The 19,482-nt window shown below is 46.7% G+C and overlaps 1 protein-coding gene across 18 annotated transcripts in view; it reads right to left on the reverse strand.

Annotated features, from left to right (window-relative positions):
* ADGRL3 (adhesion G protein-coupled receptor L3) overlaps nt 1–19,482 on the reverse strand; it is a 1,059,382-nt gene that overhangs the window by 512,893 nt on the left and 527,007 nt on the right. The window lies entirely within an intron of this gene.

A 19,482-nucleotide genomic window follows, 5' to 3' on the forward strand; every position in this document is an offset into this window, starting at 1 on the left:
CATACAATAATAATAACTGAGATGCAAATAAAGCAGTGTATTAGAACATTAGTGATGGTCTCACCCTCTCTGCAAAAGGTAAGAAGTATTGCAGAGCTGCAATGTACACATCTGCAATTTCTCAAAATATTTTTGCAGAGGGGGTGACACCATCACTACTATATCCATATTGCAATGCATTGGTTGATTTGAAGTGGATATTATTTTATAGGTTTTACCACTGCACTTATGTCCATTTATAGAATTGTATATAGGTAGCTGGATTCAGATAGCTTTACCCCGGCGTATCAGTAGATACGCCGACGTAACTCTGAATCTACTCCGTCCTAAATTTAAGCGTATTCTGGAAACCAGATACGCTTAAATTAGGCTAAGATACGAGCGGCGTAAGTCTCCTACGCCGTCGTATCTTAGGGTGCAATATTTACGCTGGCCGCTAGGTGGCGCTTCCGTTGACTTCGGTGTAGAATATGCAAATGACTAGATACTCCGATTCAGAAACGTACGTCGTTTAAGTATGGCTTTTTCCGGCGTAAAGTTAGTCGAACAAATAGCTGGCCTAGTCAATGTTAACTATGATGTCTTTCGTTTGTGTAAGTCGTCTATGAATGGGGCTGAACGTAATTTACGTTCACGTTGAAACCAATACGTCCTTGCGGCGTACTTTGGAGCAATGCACACTGGGATATGTACACGGACGGCGCATTCGCCGTTCGTAAAAAACGTCAATCACGTCGGGTCACCATCCATTTACATAAAACACGCCCCCTTATCCTCATTTGAATTAGGCGCGCTTACGCCGGCCCCATTTACGCTACGCCGCCGTAACTTAGGAGGCAAGTGCTTTGTGAATACAGCACTTGCCTCTCTGACTTACAGTGGCGTAGCGTAAATACGATACGATACGTCGACCTGAAAGATGCGCCACCGTACCTGAATCTAGCTAAGGAAGTGTAGAGTTGTGCTGCATTTTTTTGGCTTTTTATTGGTATACAGAGGCCAGGATATACTGATCACCATTGTACGCCATGAAAAATCTGCCACTTTCTGACCACGGCAGCTTGCTGGCCACGCACACAGGTAATGCACCGCATTAGAACCCTCACTTTTACCTCAAACACCACCATAGCACCTCCAAAAATAAATTGTCTGGAGCCGTCCCTGCCCTGATTGGATTTTAATTCAGCTGCCCCATCCCTTCCTCCAAGGTTTTTCTCTATCTTATCTACTTAAAATTTAGTAGTCATATCCCCAAAAATTCTAAGAAGTATCTTTTTTCATCTCATGGAGGAAATGTGAGAAATAACATATATATCATACAATTATTGCATAAACACATACCACATACACTGCATATATCATTTAGGAAAATATGCTTATAAAATATCGTAGTTTACCATTTGCCAATCATTTTTTTTTTCTTTTTTAAATGTCCCCGGAATTAATTTAAAAAATCTGGTCACCTTACAGTACACAGTATTTTTGCGCTATTAACAAAAATAGAGCGACAATTTTGAAAAAAAATTATATTTTTTACTTTTTGCTATAATAAATATCCCCCAAAAATATATAAAAAAAACATTTTTTTTCCTCAGTTTAGGCCGATACGTATTCTTCTACATATTTTTCGTAAAGAAAAATCGCAATAAGCGTTTATTGATTGGTTTGCGCAAAAGTTATAGCGTTTACAAAATAGGGGGTATTTTTATGGCATTTTTATTAATATTTTTTTTTTACTAGTAATGGCGGCGATCAGCGATTTTTTTTCGGTACTGCGACATTATGGCGGACACTTTTGACACATTTTTGGGACCATTGGCATTTTTATAGCAATCAGTGCATGCATACCTTCTATGATATGTTTGCTTTGTATCTCCCCCTCACGTTCAGCTGGGCCCACGAGGCCTTCAGATATTAGGTTCCGCAATCATATTGTTCTGATCCTTGCACTCATTTGCCTAATCCCTGCATTATAGTACTGTATCTGGAACACTGTTCTTTTCTGTTTTTATGTCTGACTCCATTCATGTATATTCATATCTCATGTTAAGATTATGCCACTGCATATATTGTACATTGCCTTTACTCTTCTCAATAAAAACACCACGTTGTTTGTAAAAAAAATATATAGTGCACACTGTGTGACTAAAATACTTCCTGTATTACTTAAAAAAGGTTATTCACAAGTATAGCACTATTAACCCAGTGCTAGGGTGGATGACATGTAACAAACATTGAGACTGAGGTGGTCACGGAGTCCTCCCGCACGCGTATCGTCCCTGTGAGCGGGACTTCATCAGCGATTACGGAGGCTTGTGCGTCTACTTCTTATATATGAACAATTAACTTCCTAGACCCACCCCCTGTTAGGTGCATTGCCCAAGCTGCTAGGATGCCTAGTAGGCGTGGAAAATGTATGCAACCTGCTCAATGTCCACTGCCATAGTAACACCAGCGTCCAGGACGGCATGATGCCGGTCACATGACCGGAAAGGTTTGATGCCTAATCACACTGGAAATATTAGTATCCAGTTATATTATGTACATTACTACGTGTTACATGTACATGTAAAGAAAAATCAATGGCCCTTAATATATATATTTTTAATCTAATTTCATGCTTGACACACTTAAATCATCCTTCAAATTCTCTTTTGCCACTAAACAGTTAGGATATCTGGGTATCCAAATGGCTCCCATTACTCTGAACTATGTTCAATCAATGCTATTTTCCATACCTTCCTAGGATTTGCAATCAAAGTTACAATGCTGCCTTTTGCATCCTTCATCTTATATATAAACAAAGACCATAATTATGGGACTTTGTATATGCCTCCAATAGTAAAACACAATTTGTTTAAAAAATACCATAACATTTTATTGATTCAAATTTTAAAAACACATGAGACCAATGTTTAAAACCATTTGTCAGGAAAGGACTCACCTGCTGGTGAGACTGTGGCACCCAGATCCTAGGCCTGCAGTTCCAGGGTCCACCAGCGGGTGTGTGAGGAAAGGACTCATCTGCTGGTGGCACTGGAGCTCCCAGATCCATGGGTGGCAGTTTCAGTGTCTCCCAGCAGCTCATTAGTCATTACCTGATGCTTGTTGCAGGATATGTATTTAAATCCTGTCTGTCCTACTCTGGTTGCCTTGGTGCTCTGATCTCCATGTGCCCTGACCTGTGATCCTGCATCTGTTCCTGGACCCCTGCCCTGCAGCCTGATCCCTTCCCGCCTGCTCTCTCTGTCTCCTGTAACCCTCCCCCTGTCCTTTCTTGCTCCCAACCCTATCTGCTTTATCTCCCGTGTATGACCCTGGCTTGTTACGATTCCACTTTGCATTCCAAACTTGTAAATATTTGGTTTAGGCAGTCATTTATTGTGTGCCACTTTTGTTTGGTTCGCAGGTTTGTTTACACAGTTTGCAATATTGGAGGTGCATTTACTTTTGTGTTATTCACCTATATTTTAAATAAATAATATTATTTTACACTACTTGTGCCTGGTATTCTCTATGGCAGTCGGTTACTGACACCATTATCTCATACTTTCCCATGCAGTTAAATATAGAACTACAAGTAAACAAAACATGAAGTGCTCCATGTTCAATAAACAAACTGGATAATATCACATAGTAATGATGTAGAGCCATGTGAAGAACCGCAGGAATATAGAAACAAATCCTAAATATGTCCACCCATTTGCAATTCTAAATTTTTTAATTATTCTTGGAATGGGTGACTAATGAAATTCAGACTCACACTATTAAGATCAAGAAATTCCAATTTAACCGTTAAACAATAACACTTAGAACACTAAAAGATAGAAAAGATATTATCTATGGCAGTCCACACATTTCTGACCATACCGGTTACTGACACCATTATTACAAATTTTTTGAGGCCAAAACAACAACCGATTCAGAAATGCTCAACTTGGGATACACAATGGTTGCTGTTATTGCAGTCTAAGCATTTCGCAAAAGTGTCCGCTTCTTCAGGACCTTACATATCTCATACTTTACCATGCAGTTACATATAGAACTAGAAGTAAATAAAACATGAAGTGCTCCATGTTTAATAAACAAACTGGATAATATCACATAGTAATGATGTAGAGCCCTGTGAAGAACTGCAGAAATATAGAAACAAATCTTAAAGTGATATTAAAGGTTCCCGTTTTAAAAAAAATAACAAACATGTCATACTTACCCCCACTGTGCAGTTAGTTTTGCACAGAGTGGCCCTGACCCACCTGTTCTGGGATCCCACGGCGGCTCTCGCGGCTCCTACCCACATTAGATAGCCCCCTCTGGGAAGCTCTCTTCCAAGGGGGTTACCTTGCCGGCATGCTCCTGTGTCATACACTCAGCGTCCATAGACGCCGAGTGTATGACTCGGGCCCGCCCCCGGCGCCCACGTCATTGGATTTGAATGATAATTTTTTTTGTCGTTTTTCAGAAGACGGAAAACGATGTGAAGCCCACACACGATCATTTTAAATGACGTTTTTAAAAATGTAATTTTATTTCATCACAAAAAGTGATCGTGTGTACGGGGCATGAGAACACTAAGGCCTCGTACACACCACAGGACATGTCCGATGAAAATGGTCCGCGGACCGTTTTCATCGGACATGTCCGCTCGGAGATTTCGGTCTGATGACTGTACACACCATCAAACCGAAATCCCCGCGGACAGAGAACGCGGTGACGTAGACAACACCGACGTTCTCTATCGCGCGCGTTCAATGCTTCCACGCATGCGTCGAATCAATTCGACGCATGCACGGGATTTCGGTGTCCGATTTCGGTGTCAGCTCTCCAGCAGACAAGTTTCTTAGCATGCTAAGAAACTTTTGTCCGCTGGAAATCTGTCCGCTAGCCTGTACACACGATCGGATCTGTCCTCTGAAACTGGTCCGCGGACCAGTTTCAGCGGACATGTCCGGTCGTGTGTACGAGGCATTAAAGATAGGAAAGATATTATCATTAAACCATGGGATAAAGGGGGAAACTTTGTCATTATGACAGTGGATGGATCTGTTTCTATGTGCCACAAAATCCTGTGAAATAACTAGTGGTATTGTAAGATTTTATTGACAGATTATGAGACAATTCTGTCAAATTATTGATAGGGCTTTTTATTGATAGGGCTTTTGGTAAAGGCATCATCTCCAAACAGATTAGAGTTTGGTTCAAAGTTCCTCATCCGATTATGGCTACATTTTATGTCCTACTCAAAACTAGAGCTGCACAATTCTGGCTAAAATGAGAATCACATTTTTTTTTTGTAGAATAAAGGGCCAAATCCACAGCCAGCGGCGCAAATTAAGTTACTCAAAACTTATGTCATTTAAGTTACGGCGCCCTAAGTTGGTGTCGTAAGTGCCGTATCCACAGCGCATTTGCGCACAAAATTGCGCCAGCGTAACTTAAATTCCGAGGCGTAAGGCGGGGTTATTGCAAGTGGGAAGGAAGTGGGCGTGCTTCATTGTAATGAGCCGTGACCCCATGCAAAGGAAGGGCCGGCCGTACTGCGCATGCGCGCACGAATCTGCTGCTCACTGCGCATGTGCAGAACTTTGCTCGGCGCAATCAGTGAGATAGGTAAAAGGCCAAGCGTACTTAGTTTGAGGATCGCCCTGTGTATAAAAAGCCCCAGTCAAACACACTTCCCTTGCAAAAGTATATCCCAGTGTTTCCCTTCCATGAGCTTCTGCTCTTAACGTTTGTTGGTGTGTTGTTAAGTTGTGTTTGTGAGAAAAGTGTTTGAGGAGTTGGAGAGTCTAGCTGGTGTTTGTTTTTGATAAGTGTATTTTGTTAATTTGTTTGTTATTGTTTTTGCTGATTTTTTTTTGTGCTTGTATTTTGTTTGTTTTTTGTTTGTGTTTTATTTAGAATTTATAGTAGCTGTCTGCTTGTGTGTTTAGATTTTTGGCTGTGTTTTGGGTGTATATTTTTGTCTGTTTTTTGGGTGTGTATTTTTGTCTGTTTGTTGGGTGTATATTTTTGTCTGTTTTTTGGGTGTGTATTTTTGTCTGTTTGTTGGGTGTGTATTGGTGATTGTTTTTTGGGTGAGTTTCTTGGTGCTGGGTGGTGTCTGTGATGGCCCCCAAGCGCAGGACGCTTAATTTCACCCTGGGAGAGAAGCGAATTCTTGCTCGGGGCATCGTGCGATATGGGCGATATCTGCATGGCCCTGAGAGCCGGAACACCCCCCCGGCCAGGAGGAAGGAGCTCCTTAAACGGATAACGGATCAGGTCAATGCGGCGGGGGGGGGGAGACCAGGACCCCCGCTGGCATACAGAAAAAAATTAACGACCTTAGGAGCGTCGTCCGCAATACGATGGCAAAGATGGACGCCCATACCAGGGGCACTGGAGGAGGGGGACCCTGCCCAGTCAGACTGACGGAGGAGGAATGGGCAGTGGCCCAGTGTTTCCACACACAGCAGGTGGTGGGCCTGCCTGGCTATCAGTCAGATGTTCCTGTGAGGACAGGTAAGTTTTTGGTTTTTCTCTCTGGTGATTAGCATGTGTGGGTGGGGGAAGGGAAGATGTGCCAAGTGTGTGGATCCTCAAACCTGTGATTGTTTTGTGTCCTCCACAGATGGCCAGGAGGTTGCAGGCCCATCAGGCCAGGAGGTTGCAGGCCCATCAGGCCAGGAGGTTGCTGGCCCATCAGGCCAGGCTGCTGCACCACCCCCAAGACAGGCTGCTGATGACTCCCAAGAAGGGCAGGATTCCCCAGGGGAGGGGAGTGGCCAAACCTCCCCTTTATGAGGAGGTTGAGGGGGAGGAGGATGAGGGGGAGGAGGAAGAAAATATTCAGATTGGCCGGGAAGTCCTGTTGGCCTCTGATATGATGACCTTTGAGTCTTCCCCTGAGGCTACCCCAGAGGCTGGCACCAGTCAGGCCACCATCAGGGGTAGCCCCTCCCACTTCTCTCCCAACAGGCCTCCACCCACAAGGGTCACTCTATCCCCTCCTCCCAGGCCACAAGCCTCAGGGGCAGGCAGGATGGCGACCCACAACACCATGGAGGTGGCCGAGCGTCTGCCGGTCAGTCTGCTGAGGGACAATGCCCGGCAGACCCGCACTCTGGATAAAATGCTCCAAAAAATGACCCAGATGGAGCACAGCCTGGGTGTAATGATGGAGGCAGTCGGTGATGTGGCCACCAACTCAGTGGCAGTCATTACATGCATGAACGACCTACAGACCTCCACAACAGGCGTGGCCCGGGAGGTGACTGCCCTGACCTAGGCTGTGCAGGACAATACTAGGTCTGGCCAGGCCAATGCGGCTGCCCTCACTGCCTGTCTCAGTAGAATTGCAGTGGCCTTGGAGGGCAGGCCAGCAGGGGAGGCTCCTCCTTCCCCTGCTCACCCCCCCAGGAGGCTCCTCCTTCCCCTGCTGACCCCCCCAGGAGGCTCCTCCTTCCCCTCCCCCCCAGGAGGCTCCTCCTTCCCCAGCTCACACCACCCCCAATGGACATCGTCTGCGAGGGCGTGGCCGTGCCCGTGGCCAGCCAAGGTGTAGCAATCCCTGCCGATAAGTAATTAGCAGGGATACTTTTGTTTTTTTATTGTAATGTTTTTTTTTTATTTTTATTATTTCATTTGGTATTCTGTACTTATGATTTGATTTATGTGTGTGAATGATGTGTGAATGTGGGGGGGTGGCATTCCTGATAAAATAAGGGTGTCACCCTCAGTTTTGGTGGAGAAGGGATCCCCAGGACCAGGGAGAAGTGATCCCAGGTTCCTGAATGGTGTATGAATGCACAGTGACATAATTGGAGCCGTGGCGTGGCGTTGCTGCTCCCAAGTACCAAAGGGGGGGGACTTGGATCTAATCCAATTTGATATGCATGTGATGTGTCTGTAGGGACCACAGTGGCGTGCATTCATGCATTCTCATTGTGACATCATTAATGTGCGTTTACTCTGCAAATATGCATTCTGCGAGGCGTCTCCTGACTGCTGTTCCCTCAGAAGAGGGGGTACCCTGGGTTACTAAAGTCACTATTATAGATAGGGGCATGGATGCCCCTGGCATGGTGGCATACAGATTGTAGTCCAGCAAGTGTGTGTGGTCAGCTCTTCCTTCATGGTATTGCTTTAGCTGACCTTTACACGGCATGTGTAAAATTAGGGCTGCTTTTATAAAGTGTAAAATTGCTCCGGGAAACTAACAGAAGCGCACAGGTCGTAATCTACGCCGCACACACTTAATTTTGTGGATCGCCCTATCTCCCTCATTTGCATCTTTGCCTATCAAATACAGCGGCGTGTCTAGCGTAATTTGCGCACAAAGAAGCGCCGGTGTAATTATTTTAGGTAGGACGGAAATACCGGAATTTCATGCATATCTCGTTTTGAGGATCAGGCGCAAAGATACGCGCCGTGTAAAATTAGAAATCTCGAGTTAAGTCGGCGCATCTGCTTTGTGGATTTGGCCCAAAGTTTTTTGGGTTCCAAGTAATTTTCTAGCAAAAAATACAGATTTTAAGAAACAAGTGTCAGAAATAGTGTTTTTAATTTTTTAAGTTGTTAAAGTTCCAGGCCAAAGTTCATTCCTTTGATCTAAGAACGAAAAGTTACAATGTTTGTAGTTATACAGACAATGTTATGAAAAACTTGGCAGGCTGCCCAGTTTTTTTCTTTTGACAGCTGAGTGAGCAGAGAACTCTCTACACTTGCTACATGAATGAATCAGGAAATTCTGCATAGAGATCGTGAGGGGGGTTGAATCGAGATCATGATTTGTTTAATGATTAATCGTGCAGCTCTACTCAAAACCCATAAATCCTTGCAGGACCCCCCAGTTAGACCTATTTTGTCGAGGTGGGCTTTCTAACACAGTGGTTCTCAACCCTGTCCTCAAGTACCCCCAACAGGCCATGTTTGCAGGTTTTCTTTTATCTTGCACAGGCGCTTTAAATCGAGTCAATGGCTTGGTATTTTGGACAGCTATTTTATCTAAGAAAAATTCCAAAAACATGGTCTGTTGGGGGTACTTGAGGACAGGGTTGAGAATCACTGCTCTAACACATAGGGCAAGCCAAGTTGTAGATGATTACCTGTTTATGTGGAAAGTTTCCCATCATATGGTAAAGTGGAATTCCAGTCAAAAATTATATTCTCCCACAGATTTTTGTAGTTGAAGACATCCACTTCTGCATTATGCACTTTTTATTTTTATAAATGGTTGATTAGAAACAATGATCCAATCAATATATTCAGGAACTCACCTCTCGGGCTGACAATGATTGCTTTCAGCAGGCAAATGTGACTGCTCACTCAAACTTCCCTGTTCTGTTGTCGGTCAAAGATCTTCCAGCGTGCTCAGCTCTGCTCTGCTGCACTCAGTCCTGCCTCACATTTCCCTTTCATGTGATGTATGTATATCAAAGACTTGTGTGCAGTGGTCTGCCTCAGTACTCTCAGCCAGTCAGCTCTGCTCTGCCTCACTCCGTCCCACAGCCCCACCTCTTGTCTCCCTGTCCACTCACATGTCTTCTCATGAAAAACTGAGCTAGAATATAATGTGCACGCCCACCAGCAGCTCTGTGTTTCCCAGTGCAGAGGGACTGCCCTCACATGACAGGGAGGAATACTACATTAACCTCTTAGCACTGCCGCCTGGCCCTTTAAGATGTTTATCGCTGGGAGACGGGGTGCGGCTTAAGATCACGTGACCGCCATGTTTGGCTGTCATGGCAGTCACGTGGTCCGAAAACTTTTGGTTAGGAGATGGTAACTGCTGGGAGCGCACAGCACGTGCACTCTTAGCACAGGTATATTGGGGGCAATTCACGGAAATACAGGTGGTTCTCAAAAAATTAGCATATTGTGATAAAGTTCATTATTTTCTGTAATGTACTGATAAACATTAGACTTTCATATATTTTAGATTCATTACACACAACTGAAGTAGTTCAAGCCTTTTTATTGTTTTAATATTGATGATTTTGGCATAAAGCTCATGAAAACCCAAAATTCCTATCTCAAAAAATTAGCATATCATGAAAAGGTTCTCTAAACGAGCTCTTAACCTAATCATCTGAATCAACTAATTAACTCTAAACACCTGCAAAAGATTCCTGAGGCTTTTAAAAACTCCCAGCCTGGTTCATTACTCCAAACCGCAATCATGGGTAAGACTGCCGACCTGACTGCTGTCCAAAAGGCCATCATTGACACCCTCAAGCAAGAGGGTAAGACACAGAAAGAAATTTCTGAACGAATAGGCTGTTCCCAGAGTGCTGTATCAAGGCACCTCAGTGGGAAGTCTGTGGGAAGGAAAAAGTGTGGCAGAAAACGCTGCACAACGAGAAGAGGTAACCGGACCCTGAGGAAGATTGTGGAGAAGGACCGATTCCAGACCTTGGGGGACCTGCGGAAGCAGTGGACTGAGTCTGGAGTAGAAACATCCAGAGCCACCGTGTACAGGAAATGGGCTACAGGTGCCGCATTCCCCAGGTTAAGCCACTTTTGAACCAGAAACAGCGGCAGAAGCGCCTGACCTGGGCTACAGAGAAGCAACACTGGACTGTTGCTCAGTGGTCCAAAGTACTTTTTTCAGATGAAAGCAAATTTTGCATGTCATTCGGTAATCAAGGTGCCAGAGTCTGGAGGAAGACTGGGGAGAGGGAAATGCCAAAATGCCTGAAGTCCAGTGTCAAGTACCCACAGTCAGTGATGGTCTGGGGTGCCATGTCAGCTGCTGGTGTTGGTCCACTGTGTTTTATCAAGGGCAGGGTGAATGCAGCTAGCTATCAGGAGATTTTGGAGCACTTCATGCTTCCATCTGCTGAAAAGCTTTATGGAGATGAAGATTTCATTTTTCAGCACGACCTGGCACCTGCTCACAGTGCCAAAACCACTGGTAAATGGTTTACTGACCATGATATTACTGTGCTCAATTGGCCTGCCAACTATCCTGACCTGAACCCCATAGAGCAGTGGTCATCAACCCTGTCCTGCAGGGCCCACTAACAGGCCAGGTTTTATGTATTACCTTGGGGGAGATGCAGACTAGAATACTGCAATCACTGAGGAGCAAATGATATCAGCTGTGATGTATTTCAGTTATCTTGCAAACCTGGCCTGTTAGTGGGCCCTGCAGGACAAGGTTGATGACCACTGCCATAGAGAATCTGTGGGATATTGGGAAGAGAAAGTTGAGAGACGCAAGACCCAACACTCTGGATGAGCTTAATTAAGGCCGCTACCGAAGCATCCTGGGCCTCCATAACACCTCAGCAGTGCCACAGGCTGATTGCCTCCATGCCACGCCGCATTGAAACAGTCATTTCTGCAAAAGGATTTCCGACCAAGTATTGAGTGCATAACTGAACATAATTATTTGAAGGTTGACTTTTTTTTTATTAAAAACACTTTTCTTTTATTAGTCGGATGAAATATGCTAATTTTTTGAGATAGGAATTTTGGGTTTTCATGAGCTGTATGCCAAAATCATCAATATTAAAACAATAAAAGGCTTGAACTACTTCAGTTGTGTGTAATGAATCTAAAATATATGAAAGTCTAATGTTTATCAGTACATTACAGAAAATAATGAACTTTATCACAATATGCTAATTTTTTGAGAACCACCTGTATGCGGCTCCTCACCGCTAAGGACCAGGCGCATATATTTGCATATGGCCAGCGCCAAGGGGTTAAAAAAAGGTACAAAAGCAGTGATTTGTAACTTTTGAAGCATATGAATAAGGGTGTTGATTGCTTAAGGTTGCAGCGGCACTTTTAAGGCATTCAGGCTGTACAACCACTTTAAGGATACTATACATTTATTGACTATACTAGATAATATGTATGTTCCTGAAGAATCAATCATTGTGTCTATTGACGTAGAGGCGCTTTATCAGTCTTTTCCACATGAGAAAGGGTATGTCCACTAGGTATGAGCCGAACAATCCCCCCTCCCCCCCCCGTTCGGTTTGCACCAGAACCTTCGAACGGACCGAACGTTCGCGCAAAAACATTTAGAGCCCCATTGACGTCTATGGGACTCGACCGTTCAAATTTAAAAGTGCTAATTTTAAAGCCTAATATGCAAGTTATTGTCGTAAAACGTCTTTGAGAACCCGGGACTTGCCCCAGGGAACATGTATCAATGGAAAAAAAGTTTTACAAATGATTGTTTTTTCAGGAGCAGTGATTTTAATGATGCTTAAATAATAATAAAAAAAAAAAATGAAAAATTCCTTTAAATATTGTACCTGCTGGGTGTCTATAGTATGCCTGTGAAAACGTCTTTGAGAACCCGGGTCTTGCCCCAGGGAACATGTATCAATGGAAAAAAAGTTTTAAAAACTGTCGTTTTTTTCAGGACTCCGATAAACAGATAGCTTCAGCTAATACTGTGCTTACACATATTGGGGCAGATCCACGAAGAAGTTACAATGGCGTATCTATTGATACGCCGCGTAACTTCTATTTTGCTCCGGCGTATCTTTGTTTTGTATCCACAAGACAAGATACGCCTGAAGCTGGGCTAGATTCGACTGGCGTACGTCTTAGTACGCTGTCGGATCTAAGGTGCATATTTGCGCTGGCCGCTAGGTGGCGCTTCTGTCGAATTCCGCGTCGAGTATGCAAATTAGCTAGATACCCGAATCCACAAAACGTACGTCCGGCCGGAGCATTTTTTTTACGTCGTAAGGCTTTTTTTGGTGTAAAGTTACCCCTGCTATATGAGGCGTACTCAATGTTAAGTATGGACGTCGTTCCCGCGTCGAATTTTGAAAATTTTACGCCGTTTGCGTAAGTCGTTCGCGAATAGGGCATTGGCGTGTTGCAGGTTAATTTTGAGCATGCGCACTGGGATACTCCCACGGACGGCGCATGCGCCGTTCAGAAAAAACATCATTTACGTTGGATCAAGTAAAATTAACATAAAACACGCCCACATCTTTAACATTTGAATTCCGCGCCCATACACCGGCAGATTTACTATACGCCGCCGTAACTTTAGAGGCAAGTGCTTTGTGAATACAGCACTTGCCTCTCAAAGTTGCGGCGGCGTAGCGTTAATACGATATGCTACGCCTGCCGAAAATTACGATCTGCTACGTGGATCATTATTATTATTAGTGTTATATATTTTTTTCTTTGTATATTTTTTTAGGCACATTTGGGTTACGCTTAATTGTTAACCTCATGGGGAAAAAGGATATAACACACTTTATATATACTCAACCTAATATTCTCCCATCGCTGCACTCCCTGCAACCTCTCTAACACCCCCTTTCATCTCTCTGATCACAACCTTATCCGTTTCACACTCTCCTCGTCTCTTACCTCCCATGCTGCCAACTCACAAACCACTACCCGCAGAAACCTTCGCAACCCCAACCCTTCCCTTTATCATTCTGCTACTGATGGCTTTTTCGACAAAATCGCACCCCTGTCCTGCCCAGACTGTCATCCTCCCTAGACGTACTTGCTACTCTTTCTACACGAGGAACCAGGCCCCATCTGCCACAACCCTGGCAAACAGACGACACCAGAAGTCTCAAGGGACGCAGGCTTCCCCACTGACAGATGAATGTAAAGAAAAGAATGCTGGCATTGCCAGGCAGTAGAATTTATTTAAAAATAATGGGTAGCCCTTCCCCGCACCAAAATGTAAAAAGAAAATGAAGTGGGGTCTCCTCCAAAATCCATACCAGACCCGACCCTTATGCGAGCATGCATCCCAGCAGGTCAGGAAAGGGGAGGGGATGAGCCCCCCCGCCCCAAAGCACCCACCCCCCATGTTGAGGGCATGTGGCCTGGTATGGTTCAGGAGGGGGTAGTTTCCTCGTCCCCCTTTCCTGTCCTGCCAGGCTGTATACCCGGAAAAGGGTCTGGTATGAATTTTGGTGGGGTTAATGTGCCATTTTTTTTAATGTGGGGTTCCCCTTAAAATCCATACCAGACCCAAAGGGCCTGGTATTGACTGGGGGGGGGGGAGACTACTGCATTTTTTTATTTATTTTTTAAATAGATGAATACCGGCAATTGCAAGCGCAGTTGATTTAAAAGTGATTTGACTCTGTGGCCTGACGCAGCATGGAGTAGGACGTATGGTCTCTAGGCTCCGTCCAGTACTCCTGTTAATAGACTCATCCTGTGCTGATTACTTGGGCAATCAAGTTGACTACCTACCTGGGGCCCCTCTGAATACCCTGCCTACCTCCCTGGCTACTTGGAAAATCGATTCACTCCCGCGGCAGCCGCATTTAGGAAAGTCCGCGGCTTCGGCCTACACACGGAGGTCGGCGGCCATCCTGGTTCTCCCGATCCTGGAGCTGGCGCTGGTCCCTGTCCTTCCATCGGGCCCGGAGCCCTGCATCGCACCCTGCCTGACTTCCTAAGACTCCTGGCGGGCCCGAGCGGGGCGGGGATCCTCCCATGCGGCGGCAGGGTTTAGGAAAGTCCGTGGCTTTGGCCTGCCCGCGGCCATCTTGGTACTCCCAGCTCCGGATTCAGTGCTGGGCCCCGTTCCTGTGTCAAGCCTGGAGCCCCTTGAGACACCTGGCTATCCAGCACGGCGACCATCTCACACGGCAGCAGCTCTCAGGCAAGTTGGTGGCTTCGGCCTATACACAGAGACCATCCTGGTCCTCCTGATCCCCGAACCAGCCTGAAGACCCTCTCCCCACCCTACCAAACCCACTTTGATTGGTTCTGACTCCCGCTCCCCACGCCAGATACCATGTCCCCCCCAAAGAGTCAAAAATCCACCGTGGCGAAGCTCGCACAGTACCGCCGGAATGATGGCGAGGAGGCTGAGGAAGATAGTGGCGCTGAGAAATCGGGGGGAGAACGCGGGAAGGGGGACACGGACAAACTGTTGGAGGCGATTACACTCTGCAGGACCTCTCTCACTGCCCAGATTGAGGAGGTTAAGGTGGACATTTCTTTGATTAGACAGGATTTCCAGAAACTTTGCGACCGGGTCACGGAGACAGAAACCCGCATCAGCACGGTGGAAGACGTCCTGCCGCCACTACAGGTCAGGTCTGAACATATGCAGAGGCAGATTAACCAGTTGATCGCCAAGCAAGATGACATGGAAAACCGCCTCATGAGGTGCAATCTCTGCTTCGTCGGTCTCCCGGAGGGGGCGGAGGGAAGGGACCCGACGTCGTTCCTGGAACAGCTCTTGGTAACCACATATGGTCGGGAGGCCTTCTCCCCCATGCTGACAGTGGAGAGGGCACATAGGATGCCTGCTAAACCTCCTCCTCAAGGGGCTCCCCCACGTACCTTCATTGCAAAGCTTTTATATTATAAAGACCAGGATGCGGCGCTGAGGCTGAAGAGAGAGAAGGGTAACATCCCAGTAGGCAACGTTAAAGTGGCAATCTTTCCTGATTTTTCGGCCTAGATACAGAAGCAGGGGCAGAGCTTTGTGGAGGCCAAACGCAGACTGCGCAGCATTCATCTGAAGTATTATATGCTTTTCCCGGCGCGCCTGAGAGTGGAACATGATGGCTGAGTATCGTTCTTTGAGGATCCTGCAGAGATCATCTCCTGGCTAGAGCGCAGACCTGCGCCTGGGAGAGATGACTGACCGTGCGCCAGGTGAGCCATATGGCAAGAGACCTTTATCCCCGGTTTACAATGCTACGTGTCCTGACTTAACTACCCGTGTGACATTACTACCCTGACCTACATCACGTGTTGACAAGTCCACGTCAATATACCCTTCCTGCTCCAAGGGGGCAGGTGGAATCCTGTATCTCCACAACTGCTGTTCGGCAACCTACTACATGTTTTTCAGTGAACCGCCCCTTTTTCCTTTCCCCCCCCCTTTTTTCCCCCTTTTCCCCTTTTGGTATATATTGAGTCGACTTGATGCCTTTCATTGCCCCCTCTATGGGGGTCTTTTTCATACCCCTGAATTGAATTACCACACGGAGCGGCGAGGACACGTTAGTCCTACAGACCGCATGCACAGTGCAGCAAATTTACGCCCCAATAACCACTGGGAACCATGACTATGCAGATGAACAGAGAAACTGGGTCTCAATGCTTTTTTGCTCCATTAATACGCTGGGGGCACACCTAGACCCCCCCCTTCATCTTTGTCGGTGGAAGCTGGCTCGGAACCACTACTTGACCCAGTGGCTAAGACTGTTCCTCATTTGCTTCTTACATGTAAAGCTACTGTTTTTCCCAGATGGCAGTCCAGAGTTGTTAAGGGATCATGCCTACACAAGTTGGGGTGGGTGTAAGGCGGGGAGGGGGGGGGAGTGTTGAACAGTTATTTTTACAACTTTTAAGTGTGCATACAGTGTATCAGGAGACGATTGTGGGGGATTGTGTATATGTTTCAGTCATGTTACATGCATCATTTTTCACTGGGCCTTGGGATTTATGTTTTACTAAGGCGAGGTTATGTCCCTTGTAACGATGGCAGCTATAAAATTCCTTACATGGAATGTGAGGGGCCTGCGCGAGAAAATTAAACGCTCGGCAGCCCTTGCATTCATCAAAAAGCAACGTGCGGATGTGGTGGTGCTGGTTGTGACGCACGTTGAGGGCAGACTTCAAAAATGGCCCTCCGCCGCCCATGAGTTGGGTGGGCATATCACTCCACCCACAGGACTCACGCCAGGGGTGTTTCTGTATTAATTGCCAAATCTGTACATTTTGAACTGTGTGACCTCATCACTGACCCTAACGGCCGGTATGTATTTCTTCATGCTAAGTTATATGGTGAACAGTTTCTTCTCATGGCTTTTTACATACCTCCTCCCTTTAGCGCCACTGTGGTTCTGGAGGGCTTTGCCTTCATGTCCCGTAACCCCACAGTACCGGCAATATGGTTGGGCGATTTCAATACTACACTATGCCCGTCCCTCGATAGACTGCAAACGGCACAGATATCGGGCATTAGCACTGATTCTCTAGACTCATATCCACATTTCGCCTTGGAGACACAACTTCCCGCATACTCGAGCATACTCCTGCTTCTCCTCTACATACAACTCTATGTCCCGAATAGATTTTATTCTTGTGTCCCACAACCTGGCACCACGGATCCTGGAAACTGCGTTTTGCCCCAGGTTACTGTCGGACCACAGTCTATATTGGAAAACCCTCAGTGTCCGTATTGACAAACCGCAGAGGCCTTGGAAACTGAATCCGTTTTGGCTCTCACTGTTTCCGGAGGATGATGAGCTCATCGCCCAACGGAGGCAGTATTTTTTGGACAACGATCACACGGCCTCTATAGCTGCAATCTGGGACTCATTCAAAATATACGCCCGTAATACCCTGATCTCACACATAAATAAAATCAAGACGGACTCCGCTGGTGCGTTTGACAGGGCGGTGTCGGAGCTGGTCTGGTCTACTGAACGAGAATATGCTGCCAATCCCACCCCGGCAACAGCAATTCAGCTTAAAATGCAAACTAGGGTGGTAACCCAGCTACAGTACACGAAGGCTCGCCAAAAGCTCTTCTTTACTAAACAGAAACTCTTTAAATACGGAGAAAAGGCAGGCAAGCTCCTAGCTTACCTAGTGCATTGCGAAGATAGACCCCCCGTTGTCATTACCCTCCATGTGCCGGGGGGTAGACGGGTCACGGACCCACGTAGCGTAACCACTGAGTTCAGAGATTTTTTCGCAGACTTATATAAAACGACAGTGACTGACCCGACGGACTTGCAGACTGCTTTTCTCCACAGTATCACCTTCCCCCAACTGACGAAGGATCAGGTATACTCGCTTGAGGCACCCCTTACCACAAAAGAAATAGATGCTGCGATTGCCAGTTTCGCTAGATCTAAATCCCCGGGCTCTGACGGTCTCCCTGTTGAGTTTTACTCCCAATTTAGTGAACTACTAACTCCCAAGCTGCTTGCATTATTTAATCACCTATTTGAAACCTTTACTCTGCCCCTCTCTATGCGGGAGGCGATGATAGTTCTTATCCCCAAACCTGGGAAGAATCCGGGCTACCCCGAATCCTATCATCCCATTTCTCTTCTGCAAGTGGATATAAAAATACTAGCCAAGGTGCTGTCCCTCAGATTAAACCAAGTCATTCTGTCCCTTATACATGCGGATCAGGCGGGTTTAATGCCGGGCCGCAACACCTCTTTTAATCTACGGAAACTATAAATCAACCTCCAAGCTACACATGCAGAAGTTGGGTCACGGGTGGTGGTGACGTTAGACACAGCAAAGGCGTTTGATTCGGTGGAGTGGGGATATCTCTGGAGCTGCTTGGAGGGATATGGCTTTGGACCACGGTTCATCAGGTGGGTCCAACTGCTGTATCGGGCACCCGTGGCCAGGGTGGTGGCTAATGGCTGGCCGTCTCGACTGTTTGACCTCAGTAGAGGCACGAGACAGGGCTGCCCTCTTTCACCACTGCTGTATGCCCTGGCCGCGGAGCCCTTGGCCATATCCATCCGAGCTAACCCGGAGATCAGGGGACTGAGTTCTGGCACTCTGACTGAAAAGATTAGCATGTATGCAGACAACACACTGTTATACCTGGCGGACTCGGGCTCCTCACTACACAAGGCTCTCCAGACAATTGAACGGTTTGGGACTTTTTCCGGGCTAAAAATCAACTGGGGGAAATCCCGAGTTCTTCCACTCGACAGCTTCCCACTGACTGAATTTCAAGACAGTTTGCCATTACAGCGATGTCAACATCGGAAGAAGAGAAGAGAAGAAGGCAGAAGAAGAGTGGGCTGGCCGCCGCTAGTGATTGAGCTAACACGAAGATAGAAGATGAAGAACAAGGCACCGGAGAGCGAGCGGGAGAAGAACTGGGGAGCACCGAGATGACATCGGAGAGCGGAGAAGATGGAAGAAGACCCCCGGAGAGCGGAGAAGACCCCCGGATAGCGGAAGAGAACCAGACGGCGGTGAAGACCGACACCCCCCCCTCGCCGAAGAAGAAGGCCCCCCTGGTAAAAGAGCTAAAGAAGAGAGGGGGGCCCCCCGGAGCTGACTAATAAATTACTTTAAAAACCCTGTGTCGTGTGTTTAGTTTCTTTTACACTTTGCCTCCAGGTGAATGGGTAGGGGTACGATGTACCCCATATTCATTCACCTAGGGTGGGGGGCTGGTATCCTATTAAAGGGGGCTCCCAGATTCCGATAAGCCTCCCGCCCGCAGACCCTGACAACCAACGGCCAGGGTTGTCGGGAAGAGGCCCTGTCCTTATCAACATGGGGACAGGGTGCTCTGGGGTGGGGGGGGGCCGCAGTGCGCCCCCCTGCCCCAGAGCACCCATCCCCCCATGTTGAGGGCATGCGGCCTGGTACGGCTCAGGAGGGGGGGGGGCGCTCGTCCCCACTCCTTTCCTGACCGGCCGGGCAGCGTGCTTTGGATACGGGTCTGGTATGGATTGTGGGGGGACCCCCACGCCAGTTTTTCGGCGTAGGGGGGTTCTCCTTACAATCCATACCAGACCTAAGGGCCTGGTATTC

This window comes from Rana temporaria, chromosome 1 (assembly GCF_905171775.1).
Source record: "Rana temporaria chromosome 1, aRanTem1.1, whole genome shotgun sequence".
Lineage (NCBI taxonomy): Eukaryota > Metazoa > Chordata > Amphibia > Anura > Ranidae > Rana > Rana temporaria.